At 45.8% G+C, this 13,968-nt stretch overlaps 1 protein-coding gene across 3 annotated transcripts in view; it reads left to right on the top strand.

The window, feature by feature from the left end:
- LOC128698943 (uncharacterized) overlaps nucleotides 1-13,968 on the top strand; it is a 335,492-nt gene that overhangs the window by 120,862 nt on the left and 200,662 nt on the right. For all 3 annotated transcript variants that reach the window (XM_053791383.2, XM_070096898.1, XM_070096899.1), the window contains exon 3: nucleotides 1,588-1,599. The gene's annotated coding sequence lies outside the window, so the exon portion shown is untranslated. The remainder of the gene's footprint in view (nucleotides 1-1,587; nucleotides 1,600-13,968) is intronic.

The raw sequence follows: 13,968 nt of genomic DNA, 5'->3' as shown, positions 1-13,968 counted from the left end.
AGCCATGGTATTGTGTTAGTTGTGAACTGTTGTAGCCATGGTATTGTGTTAGTTGTGAACTGTTGTAGCCATGGTATTGTGTTAGTTGTGAACTGTTGTAGCCATGGTATTGTGTTAGTTGTGAACTGTTGTAGCCATGGTATTGTAGGTTAGTTGTGAACTGTTGTAGCCATGGTATTGTGTTAGTTGTGAACTGTTGTAGCCATGGTATTGTGTTAGTTGTGAACTGTTGTAGCCATGGTATTGTAGGTTAGTTGTGAACTGCTGTAGCCATGGTATTGTGTTAGTTGTGAACTGTTGTAGCCATGGTATTGTAGGTTAGTTGTGAACTGTTGTAGCCATGGTATTGTGTTAGTTGTGAACTGTTGTAGCCATGGTATTGTGTTAGTTGTGAACTGTTGTAGCCATGGTATTGTAGGTTAGTTGTGAACTGTTGTAGCCATGGTATTGTAGGTTAGTTGTGAACTGTTGTAGCCATGGTATTGTAGGTTAGTTGTGAACTGTTGTAGCCATGGTATTGTGTTAGTTGTGAACTGTTGTAGCCATGGTATTGTAGGTTAGTTGTGAACTGTTGTAGCCATGGTATTGTAGGTTAGTTGTGAACTGTTGTAGCCATGGTATTGTAGGTTAGTTGTGAACTGTTGTAGCCATGGTATTGTAGGTTAGTTGTGAACTGTTGTAGCCATGGTATTGTAGGTTAGTTGTGAACTGTTGTAGCCATGGTATTGTAGGTTAGTTGTGAACTGTTGTAGCCATGGTATTGTGTTAGTTGTGAACTGTTGTAGCCATGGTATTGTGTTAGTTGTGAACTGTTGTAGCCATGGTATTGTGTTAGTTGTGAACTGTTGTAGCCATGGTATTGTGTTAGTTGTGAACTGTTGTAGCCATGGTATTGTGTTAGTTGTGAACTGTTGTAGCCATGGTATTGTGTTAGTTGTGAACTGTTGTAGCCATGGTATTGTGTTAGTTGTGAACTGTTGTAGCCATGGTATTGTGTTAGTGAACTGTTGTAGCCATGGTATTGTGTTAGTTGTGAACTGTTGTAGCCATGGTATTGTAGGTTAGTTGTGAACTGTTGTAGCCATGGTATTGTAGGTTAGTTGTGAACTGTTGTAGCCATGGTATTGTGTTAGTTGTGAACTGTTGTAGCCATGGTATTGTGTTAGTTGTGAACTGTTGTAGCCATGGTATTGTAGGTTAGTTGTGAACTGTTGTAGGCTTCTTCAGTCAAATACAGAGGCAGCAGCAGTAATAAGATAAAGATGATAGAATCATCCATCAGCCTTGAGGTGGTCAGTCCCTCAGCTGAGGGACTGACCACCTCAAATACTGTTTCTCCAAGGTTGATGGACTGACTACATCATCTTTATTTCACTATTACTGCTGCCTCTGTATTTGACCGAAGAATTCTACTGTGTAAGCGAAACATTTCATCAATAAAGATACCCAACTGTTACTATGTGTCTTAGTCTTCACCTTGTGAGGCTGACGACACAGTTATATTGATAACAGATACTAGTATCAACATTATGTGTTTTGTTGACTTTCTGATGTGATTATATAGTAATGTTCTTATTGTTGTTGCAGGAGGAGCTGATGGTAAGTCTCGCTGTCTCTACTGCGTCAAGGTTTGTCACGTTGTCTTTTCAGTTCTTTGGAAATATACCTGCATGCTTGAGAACCAGTGTACCTGTGTATCTTTGGACCTATGTACCTGTATATCTGGGCCTGTTTATCTGTGTCTCTGTGGACCTGTGTATCTGTGTACCTGACCTGTGTACCTGTGGACCTGTGCATCTGTGTACCTGACCTATGTACCTGTTCTGTGTACCTGTGTTCCTAACCCTTGTACCTTCCTATGTCAAATTTCGCATGTGTCATAGTGCCTCTTTACCTATACACTTGCAAATTACCTATATGAGTTTGGAGTTGTTGTGCTCTAGCTCTTGGTTCCCCTTCTTATCTGAACTAGTTGTGTCATCGGTATGGATTCCACCTCTGAATCATTCTGGAGTGAAAGAAATGTCGTTTATTTCGCTGCCATTTCCAACCATTTCTCTCTAGTTCTTGCTGTGCTTCTGGTAAAGACTTTATATGTTGTCTACCCTCAGTATCGCTCACAGTATTTTTCATGTCGTGGTTGCATTTCCTTTCGCTTTTCACTATTTACGTAACAGTGACAGTAGTAGCAGCAACAACATCCTAGCACTAACTGAAGCATCCCAGCACTAACTGAAGCATCCCAGCACTAACTGAAGCATCCCAGCGCTAACTGAAGCATCCCAGCACTAACTGAAGCATCCCAGCACTAAATGAAGCATCCCAGCACTAACTGAAGAATCCCAGCACTAACTGAAGCATCCCAGCACTAACTGAAGAATCCCAGCACTAACTGAAGCATCCAAGCACTAACTGAAGCATCCCAGCACTAACTGAAGAATCCCAGCACTAACTGAAGCATCCCAGCACTAAATGAAGCATCCCAGCACTAACTGAAGCATCCCAGCACTAAATGAAGCATCCCAGCACTAAATGAAGCATCCCAGCACTAAATGAAGCATCCCAGCACTAACTGAAGAATCCCAGCACTAACTGAAGCATCCCAGCACTAAATGAAGCATCCCAGCACTAACTGAAACATCCAAGCACTAACTGAAGCATCCCAGCACTAACTAAAGCATCCCAGCACTAACTGAAACATCCCAGCACTAACTGAAGCATCCCAGCACTAACTGAAACATCCCAGCACTAACTGAAGCATCCCAGCACTAACTAAAGCATCCCAGCACTAACTGAAGCATTCCAGCACTAACTTAAGAATCCCAGCACTAACTGAAGCATCCCAGCATCAACTGAAGCATCCCAGCATCAACTGAAGCATCCAGCACTAACTAAAGCATCCCAGTACTAAATGAAGCATCCCAGCACTAACTGAAGCATCCCAGTACTAAATGAAGCATCCCAGCACTAACTGAAACATCCCAGCACTAACTGAAACATCCCAGCACTAACTGAAGCATCCCAGAACTAAATGAAGCAGCCCAGCACTAACTGAAGCATCCCAGAACTAAATGAAGCATCCCAGCACTAACTGAAACATCCCAGCACTAACTGAAACATCCCAGCACTAACTGAAGCATCCCAGCACTAACTAAAGCATCCCAGCACTAACTGAAGCATTCCAGCACTAACTTAAGCATCCCAGCACTAACTGAAGCATCCCAGCATCAACTGAAGCATCCCAGCATCAACTGAAGCATCCAGCACTAACTGAAGCATCCCAGTACTAAATGAAGCATCCCAGCACTAACTGAAGCATCCCAGTACTAAATGAAGCATCCCAGCACTAACTGAAACATCCCAGCACTAACTGAAACATCCCAGCACTAACTGAAGCATCCCAGAACTAAATGAAGCATCCCAGCACAACATGAAGCATCCCAGCACTAACTGAAACATCCCAGCACTAACTGAAACATCCCAGCACTAACTGAAGCATCCCAGAACTAAATGAAGCAGCCCAGCACAACATGAAGCATCCCAGCACTAACTGAAACATCCCAGCACTAACTGAAACATCCCAGCACTAACTGAAGCATCCCAGAACTAACTGAAGCAGCCCAGCACTAATTGAAGCATCCCAGAACAAAATGAAGCATCCCAGCATTAACTGAAGCATCCTAGCACTAACTGAAGCATCTCAGCACTAACTGAAACATCCCAGCACTAACTGAAGCATCCCAGCACTAACTGAAGCATCCCAGCACTAACTGAAGCATCCTAGCACTAACTGAAGCATCTCAGCACTAACTGAATCATCCAGCACTAAATGAGACATCCCAGCACTAACTGAAGCATCCCAGCACTAACTGAAGCATCCCAGCACTAACTGAGACATCACAGCACTAACTGAAGCATCCCAGCACTAACTGAGACATCCCAGCACTAACTGAAGCATCCCAGCACTAACTGAGACATCCCAGCACTAACTGAAGTATCCCAGCACTAACTGAAGCATCCCAGTACTAACTAAAGTATCCCAGTATTAGCTGAAGCATCCCAGTACTAAGTGAAGCATCCCAGTACTAACTGAAGCATCCAGCACTAACGGAAGCATCCCAGCACTAACTGAAGCATCCAGCACTAACTGAAGCATCCCAGCACTAACTGAAGTACTAACATCCCAGCACTAACTAACTGCACTAAAAGCATCCCAGCACTAACTGAAGCATCCCAGCACTAACTGAAGCATCCCAGCACTAACTGAATCATCCAGCACTAACTGAATCATCCCAGCACTAACTGAAGCATCCCAGCACTAACTGAATCATCCAGCACTAACTGAAGCATCCCAGCACTAACTGAAGCATCCTAGCACTAACTGAAGCATCCCAGTACTAACTGAATCATCCAGCACTAACTGAATCACCCAGCACTAAATGAGACATCCCAGCACTAACTGAAGCATCCCAGCACTAACTGAAACATCCAGCACTAAATGAGACATCCCAGCACTAACTGAAGCATCCCAGCACTAACTGAAACATCCCAGCACTAACTGAAGCATCCCAGCACTAACTAAAGCATCCCAGCACTAACTGAAGCATTCCAGCACTAACTTAAGAATCCCAGCACTAACTGAAGCATCCCAGCATCAACTGAAGCATCCCAGCATCAACTGAAGCATCCAGCACTAACTAAAGCATCCCAGTACTAAATGAAGCATCCCAGCACTAACTGAAGCATCCCAGTACTAAATGAAGCATCCCAGCACTAACTGAAACATCCCAGCACTAACTGAAACATCCCAGCACTAACTGAAGCATCCCAGAACTAAATGAAGCAGCCCAGCACTAACTGAAGCATCCCAGAACTAAATGAAGCATCCCAGCACTAACTGAAACATCCCAGCACTAACTGAAACATCCCAGCACTAACTGAAGCATCCCAGCACTAACTAAAGCATCCCAGCACTAACTGAAGCATTCCAGCACTAACTTAAGCATCCCAGCACTAACTGAAGCATCCCAGCATCAACTGAAGCATCCCAGCATCAACTGAAGCATCCAGCACTAACTGAAGCATCCCAGTACTAAATGAAGCATCCCAGCACTAACTGAAGCATCCCAGTACTAAATGAAGCATCCCAGCACTAACTGAAACATCCCAGCACTAACTGAAACATCCCAGCACTAACTGAAGCATCCCAGAACTAAATGAAGCATCCCAGCACAACATGAAGCATCCCAGCACTAACTGAAACATCCCAGCACTAACTGAAACATCCCAGCACTAACTGAAGCATCCCAGAACTAAATGAAGCAGCCCAGCACAACATGAAGCATCCCAGCACTAACTGAAACATCCCAGCACTAACTGAAACATCCCAGCACTAACTGAAGCATCCCAGAACTAACTGAAGCAGCCCAGCACTAATTGAAGCATCCCAGAACAAAATGAAGCATCCCAGCATTAACTGAAGCATCCTAGCACTAACTGAAGCATCTCAGCACTAACTGAAACATCCCAGCACTAACTGAAGCATCCCAGCACTAACTGAAGCATCCCAGCACTAACTGAAGCATCCTAGCACTAACTGAAGCATCTCAGCACTAACTGAATCATCCAGCACTAAATGAGACATCCCAGCACTAACTGAAGCATCCCAGCACTAACTGAAGCATTCAGTGCTAACTGAGACATCCCAGCAGTAACTGAAGCATCCCAGCACTAACTGAGACATCCCAGCACTAACTGAAGCATCCCAGCACTAACTGAGACATCCCAGCACTAACTGAAGTATCCCAGCACTAACTGAAGCATCCCAGTACTAACTAAAGTATCCCAGTATTAACTGAAGCATCCCAGTACTAAGTGAAGGATCCCAGTACTAACTGAAGCATCCAGCACTAACTGAAGCATCCCAGCACTAACTGAAGCATCCAGCACTAACTGAAGCATCCCAGCACTAACTGAAGCATCCCAGTACTAACTGAATCATCCAGCACTAACTGAATCATCCAGCACTAAATGAGACATCCCAGCACTAACTGAAGCATCCCAGCACTAACTGAAGCATCCCAGCACTAACTGAATCATCCAGCACTAACTGAATCATCCCAGCACTAACTGAAGCATCCCAGCACTAACTGAATCATCCAGCACTAACTGAAGCATCCCAGCACTAACTGAAGCATCCTAGCACTAACTGAAGCATCCCAGTACTAACTGAATCATCCAGCACTAACTGAATCACCCAGCACTAAATGAGACATCCCAGCACTAACTGAAGCATCCCAGCACTAACTGAAACATCCAGCACTAAATGAGACATCCCAGCACTAACTGAAGCATCCCAGCACTAACTGAAGCATCCCAGTACTAACTGAATCATCCAGCACTAACTGAATCATCCAGCACTAAATGAGACATCCCAGCACTAACTGAAGCATCCCAGCACTAACTGAAGCATCCAGCACTAAATGAGACATCCCAGCACTAACTGAAGCATCCCAGCACTAACTGAAGCATCCCAGCACTAACTGAGACATCCCAGCACTAACTGAAGCATCCCAGCACTAACTGAGACATCCCAGCACTAACTGAAGCATCCCAGCACTAACTGAGACATCCCAGCACTAACTGAAGTATCCCAGCACTAACTGAAGCATCCCAGCACTAACTGAGACATCCCAGCACTAACTGAAGCATCCAGCACTCACTGAAGCATCCTAGTACTAACTGAAGCATCCAGCACTAACTGAAGCATCCAGCACTAACTGAAGCATCCCAGCACTAACTGAAGTATCCCAGCACTAACTGAAGTATCCCAGCACTAACTGAAGCATCCTAGTACTAACTGAAGCATCCAGCACTAACTGAAGCATCCAGCACTAACTGAAGCATTCCAGCACTAACTGAAGTATCCCAGCACTAACTGAAGTATCCCAGCACTAACTGAAGCATCCCAGCACTAACTGAAGCATCCCAGCACTAACTGAAGCATCCCAGCACTAACTGAAGCATCCCAGCACTAACTGAAGCATCCCAGCACTAACTGAAGCATCCTAGCACTAACTGAAGCATCCCAGCACTAACTGAAGCATCCTAGCACTAACTGAAGCATCCCAGCACTAACTGAAGCATCCAGCACTAACTGAAGCATCCCAGCACTAACTGAAGCATCCCAGCACTAACTGAAGCATCCTAGCACTAACTGAAGCATCCAGCACTAACTGAAGCATCCAGTACTATCTGAAGCATCCCAGCACTAACTGAAGTATCCCAGCACTAACTGAAGCATCCCAGCACTAACTGAAGTATCCCAGCACTAACTGAAGCATCCCAGCACTAACTGAAGCATCCTAGCACTAACTGAAGCATCCCAGCACTAACTGAAGCATCCCAGCACTAACTGAAGCATCCCAGCACTAACTGAAGCATCTCAGCTCTAACTGAAGCATCCAGTACTATCTGAAGCATCCCAGCACTAACTGAAGCATCCCAGCACTAACTGAAGTATCCCAGCACTAACTGAAGTATCCCAGCACTAACTGAAGCATCCCAGCACTAAGTGAAGCATCCTAGCACTAACTGAAGCATCCCAGCACTAACTGAAGTATCCCAGCACTAACTGAAGCATCTCAGCTCTAACTGAAGCATCCAGTACTATCTGAAGCATCCCAGCACTAATTGAATCATCCCAGCACTAACTGAAGCATCCCAGCACTAACTGAAGTATCCCAGCACTAACTGAAGCATCTCAGCTCTAACTGAAGCATCCAGTACTATCTGAAGCATCCCAGCACTAACTGAAGCATCTCAGCACTAACTGAAGCATCCCAGCACTAACTGAAGTATCCCAGCACTAACTGAAGCATCTCAGCTCTAACTGAAGCATCCAGTACTATCTGAAGCATCCTAGCACTAACTGAAGCATCCCAGCACTAACTGAAGTATCCCAGCACTAAGTGAAGCATCCCAGCACTAACTGAAGCATCTCAGCTCTAACTGAAGCATCCAGTACTATCTGAAACATCCCAGCACTAACTGAAGCATCCCAGCACTAACTGAAGCATCCTAGCACTAACTGAAGCATCCCAGCACTAACTGAAGCATCCCAGCACTAACTGAAGCATCCAGCACTAACTGAAGCATCCCAGCACTAACTGAAGCATCCCACCACTAACTGAAGCATTCCAGCACTAACTGAAACATCCCAGCACTAACTGAAGCATCCCAGCACTAACTGAAGCATCCCAGCACTAACTGAAGCATCCTAGCACTAACTGAAGCATCCCAGCACTAACTGAAGCATCCCAGCACTAACTGAAGCATCCTAGCACTAACTGAAGCATCCCAGCACTAACTGTATCATCCCAGCACTAACTGAAGCATCCCAGCACTAACTGAAACATCCTAGCACTAACTGAAGCATCCCAGCACTAACTGAAGCATCCCAGCACTAACTGAAACATCCTAGCACTAACTGAAGCATCCCAGCACTAACTGAAGCATCCCAGCACTAACTGAAACATCCTAGCACTAACTGAAGCATCCCAGCACTAACTGAAGCATCCCAGCACTAACTGAAACATCCTAGCACTAACTGAATCATCCCAGTACTAACTGAAGCATCCCAGCACTAACTGAAGCATCCTAGCACTAACTGAAGCATCCCAGTACTAACTGAAGCATCCTACCACTAACTGAAGCATCCAGCGCTAACTGCTAACTGAAGCATCCAGCGCTAACTGAAGCATCCAGCGCTAACTGAAGCATCCAGCGCTAACTGAAGCATCCCAGTACTAACTGAAGCATCCCAGTACTAACTGAAGCATCCCAGCACTAACTGAAGCATCCCAGCACTAACTGAAGCATCCCAGCACTAACTGAAGCATCCCAGCACTAACTGAAGCATTCCAGTACTAACTGAAGCATCCCAACACTAACTGAAGCATCCTAGTACTAACTGAAGCATCCAGCGCTAACTGAAGCATCCAGCGCTAACTGAAGCATCCAGCACTAACTGAAGCATCCCAGTACTAACTGAAGCATCCCAGTACTAACTGAAGCATCCCAGCACTAACTGAAGCATCCCAGCACTAACTGAAGCATCCCAGTACTAACTGAAGCATCCCAGCACTAACTGAAGCATCCCAGCACTAACTGAAGCATTCCAGTACTAACTGAAGCATCCCAGCACTAACTGAAGCATCCCAGCACTAACTGAAGCATCCCAGTACTAACTGTAGCATCCCAACACTAACTGAAGCATCCAGCGCTAACTGCTAACTGAAGCATCCAGCGCTAACTGAAGCATCCCAGCACTAACTGAAGCATCCTAGCACTAACTGAATCATCCAGCACTAACTGAAGCATCCCAGCACTAACTGAAGCATCCCAGCACTAACTGAAGCATCCTAGCACTAACTGAATCATCCAGCACTAACTGAAGCATCCTAGCACTAACTGAATCATCCAGCACTAACTGAAGCATCCCAGCACTAACTGAAGCATCCAGTGCTAACTGAGACATCCCAGCACTAACTGAAGCATCCCAGCACTAACTGAAGCATCCCAGTACTAACTGAAGCATCCCAGTACTAACTGAAGCATCCCAGTACTAACTGAAGCATCCCAGTACTAACTGAAGCATCCCAGTACTAACTGAAGCATCCCAGTACTAACTGAAGCATCCCAGTACTAACTGGAGCATCCAGCACTAACTGAAGCATCCCAGCACTAAATGAAGCATCCTAGCACTAACTGAATCATCCAGCACTAACTGAAGCATCCCAGCGCTAACTGAAGCATCCTAGCACTAACTGACGCATCCAGCACTAACTGAAGCATCCAGCACTAACTGAAGCATCCCAGCACTAACTGAAGCATCCAGCACTAACTGAAGCATCCCAGCACTAACTGAAGCATCCAGTGCTAACTGAAGCATCCCAGCACTAACTGAAGCATCCTAGCACTAACTGAATCATCCAGCACTAACTGAAGCATCCCAGCACTAACTGAAGCATCCCAGCACTAACTGAAGCATCCTAGCACTAACTGAATCATCCAGCACTAACTGAATCACCCAGCACTAAATGAGACATCCCAGCACTAACTGAAGCATCCCAGCACTAACTGAATCATCCAGCACTAACTGAAGCATCCAGCACTAACTGAAGCATCCCAGTACTAACTGAATCATCCAGCACTAACTGAATCATCCAGCACTAAATGAGACATCCCAGCACTAACTGAAGCATCCCAGCACTAACTGAAGCATTCCAGTACTAACTGAAGCATCCCAGCACTAACTGAAGCATCCCAGCACTAACTGAAGCATCCCAGTACTAACTGTAGCATCCCAACACTAACTGAAGCATCCAGCGCTAACTGCTAACTGAAGCATCCAGCGCTAACTGAAGCATCCCAGCACTAACTGAAGCATCCTAGCACTAACTGAATCATCCAGCACTAACTGAAGCATCCCAGCACTAACTGAAGCATCCCAGCACTAACTGAAGCATCCTAGCACTAACTGGAGCATCCAACACTAACTGAAGCATTCTAGCACTAACTAAAGCATCAAGCACTAACTGAAGCATTCCAGTACTAACTGAAGCATCCCAGCACTAACTGAAGCATCCCAGCACTAACTGAAGCATCCCAGCACTAACTGAAGCATCCCAGCACTAACTGAAGCATCCCAGCACTAACTGAAGCATTCTAGCACTAACTAAAGCATCAAGCACTAACTGAAGCATTCCAGTACTAACTGAAGCATCCCAGCACTAACTGAAGCATCCCAGCACTAACTAAAGCATCGCAGCACTAACTGAAGCATCCAGCACTAACTGAAGCATTCCGGTACTAACTGGAGCATCCAGTACTAAATGAAGCATCCCAGCACTAACTGAAGCATCACAGCACTAACTGAAGCATCCCATCTCTAACTGAAGCATCCCAGCACTAACTGAAGCATCCTAGCACTAACTGAAGCATCCCAGCACTAACTGAAGCATCCTAGCACTAACTGAATCATCCAGCACTAACTGAAGCATCCCAGCACTAACTGAAGCATCCTAGCACTAACTGAATCATCCAGCACTAACTGAAGCATCCCAGCACTAACTGAAGCATCCCAGCACTAACTGAAGCATCCCAGTACTAACTGAATCATCCAGCACTAACTTAATCACCCAGCACTAAATGAGACATCCCAGCACTAACTGAAGCATCCCAGCACTAACTGAAGCATCCAGCACTAACTGAAGCATCCCAGTACTAACTGAATCATCCAGCACTAACTGAAGCATCCAGCACTAACTGAAGCATCCTAGCACTAACTGAAGCATCCCAGCACTAACTGAAGCATCCAGCACTAACTGAAGCATCCCAGCACTAACTGAAGCATCCCAGCACTAACTGAAGCATCCTAGCACTAACTGAGCACTAACATCCCAGCACTAACTGAAGCATCCCAGCACTAACTGAAGCATCCCAGCACTAACTGAAGCATCCCAGCACTAACTGAAGCATCCCAGCACTAACTGAAGCATCCCAGCACTAACTGAAGCATCCCAGCACTAACTGAAGCATCCCAGCACTAACTGAAGCATCCAGCACTAACTGAAGCATCCTGGCACTAACTGAAGCATCCAGCACTAACTGAAGCATCCAGTACTAACTGAAGCATCCAGCACTAACTGAAGCATCCCAGCACTAACTGAAGCATCCCAGCACTAACTGAAGCATCCTAGCACTAACTGAAGCATCCAGCACTAACTGAAGCATCCAGCACTAACTGATGCATCCTAGCACTAACTGAAGCATTCCAGCACTAACTGAAGGATCCAGCACTAACTGAAGCATCCCAGCACTAACTGAAGCATCCTATCACTAACTGAAGCATCCCAGCACTAACTGAAGCATCCCAGCACTAAGTGAAGCACTAACTGAAGCATCCTAGCACTAACTGAAGCATCACAGTAGCACTAACTGAAGGATCCAGCACTAACTGAAGCATCCCAGCACTAACTGAAGCATCCTATCACTAACTGAAGCATCCCAGCACTAACTGAAGCATCCCAGCACTAAGTGAAGCATCCTAGCACTAACTGAAGTATCCCAGCACTAACTGAAGCATCCCAGCAATAACTGAAGCATCCCAGTACTTACTGAAGCATCCCAGCACTAACTGAAGCATCCCAGCACTAACTGAAGCATCCTAGCACTAACTGAAGCATCCCAGCACTAACTGAAGCATCCCAGCACTAACTGAAGCATCCCAGCACTAACTGAAGCATCCCAGCACTAACTGAAGCATCCCAGCACTAACTGAAGCATCAAGGACTAACTGAAGCATCCCAGCACTAACTGAAGCATCCCAGCACTAACTGAAGCATTCCAGCACTAACTGAAGCATCCAGCACTAACTGAAGCATCCTAGCACTAACTGAAGCATCCCAGCACTAACTGAAGCATCCCAGCACTAACTGAAGCATCCCAGCACTAACTGAAGCATCCCAGCACTAACTGAAGCATCCCAGCACTAACTGAAGCATCCCAGCACTAACTGAAGCATCCCAGCACTAACTGAAGCATCCTAGCACTAACTGAAGCATCCCAGCACTAACTGAAGCATCCCAGCACTAACTGAAGCATCCCAGCACTAACTGAAGCATCCCAGCACTAACTGAAGCATCCCAGCACTAACTGAAGCATCCCAGCACTAACTGAAGCATCCCAGCACTAACTGAAGCATCCCAGCACTAACTGAAGCATCCCAGCACTAACTGAAGCATCCCAGCACTAACTGAAGCATCCCAGCACTAACTGAAGCATCCTAGCACTAACTGAAGCATCCCAGCACTAACTGAAGCATCCCAGCACTAACTGAAGCATCCTAGCACTAACTGAAGCATCCCAGCACTAACTGAAGCATCACAGCACTAACTGAAGCATCCCATCTCTAACTGAAGCATCCCAGCACTAACTGAAGCATCCTAGCACTAACTGAAGCATCCGGCACTAACTGAAGCATCCAGCACTAACTGAATCATCCAGCACTAACTGAAGCATCCAGCACTAACTGAATCATCCAGCACTAACTGATGCATCCTAGCACTAACTGAAGCATCCAGCACTAACTGAAGCATCCCAGCACTAACTGAAGCATCCAGCACTAACTGAAGCATCCCAGCACTAACTGAAGCATAGTAGCACTAACTGAAGCATCCAGTACTAACTGAAGCATCCAGCACTAACTGAAGCATCCCAGCACTAATTGAAGCATCCAGCACTAACTGAAGCATCCAGCACTAACTGAAGCATCCAGCACTAACTGAAGCATCCCAGCACTAACTGAAGCATCCCAGCACTAACTGAAGCATCCTAGCACTAACTGAAGCATCCCAGCACTAACTGAAGCATCCAGCACTAACTGAAGCATTCCAGCACTAACTGAAGGATCCAGCACTAACTGAAGCATCCAGCACTAACTGAAGCATTCCAGTACTAACTGAAGCATCCAGCGCTAACTGAAGCATTCCAGTACTAACTGGAGTATCCAGCACTAACTGAAGCATCCAGCACTAACTGAAGCATCCAGCACTAACTGAAGCATCCCAGCACTAACTGAAGCATCCCAGCACTAACTGAAGCATCCCAGTACTAACTGAAGCATCCCAGCACTAACTGAAGCATCCCAGTACTAACTGAAGCATCCCAGCACTAACTGAAGCATCCCAGCACTAACTGAAGCATTCCAGTACTAACTGAAGCATCCAGCGCTAACTGAAGCATCCAGCGCTAACTGAAGCATCCAGCACTAACTGAAGCATCCCAGTACTAACTGAAGCATACCAGTACTAACTGAAGCATACTAACTGAAGCATCCCAGCACTAACTGCACTAACTAAAGCATCAAGCACTAACTGAAGCATCCCAGTACTAACTGAAGCATCC

The sequence above is a fragment of the Cherax quadricarinatus genome, chromosome 55 (genome assembly GCF_038502225.1).
Source record: "Cherax quadricarinatus isolate ZL_2023a chromosome 55, ASM3850222v1, whole genome shotgun sequence".
Lineage (NCBI taxonomy): Eukaryota > Metazoa > Arthropoda > Malacostraca > Decapoda > Parastacidae > Cherax > Cherax quadricarinatus.
The sequence above is the reverse complement of the archived record's forward strand: the minus strand, read 5'-3'. Positions and strand labels throughout refer to the sequence as shown.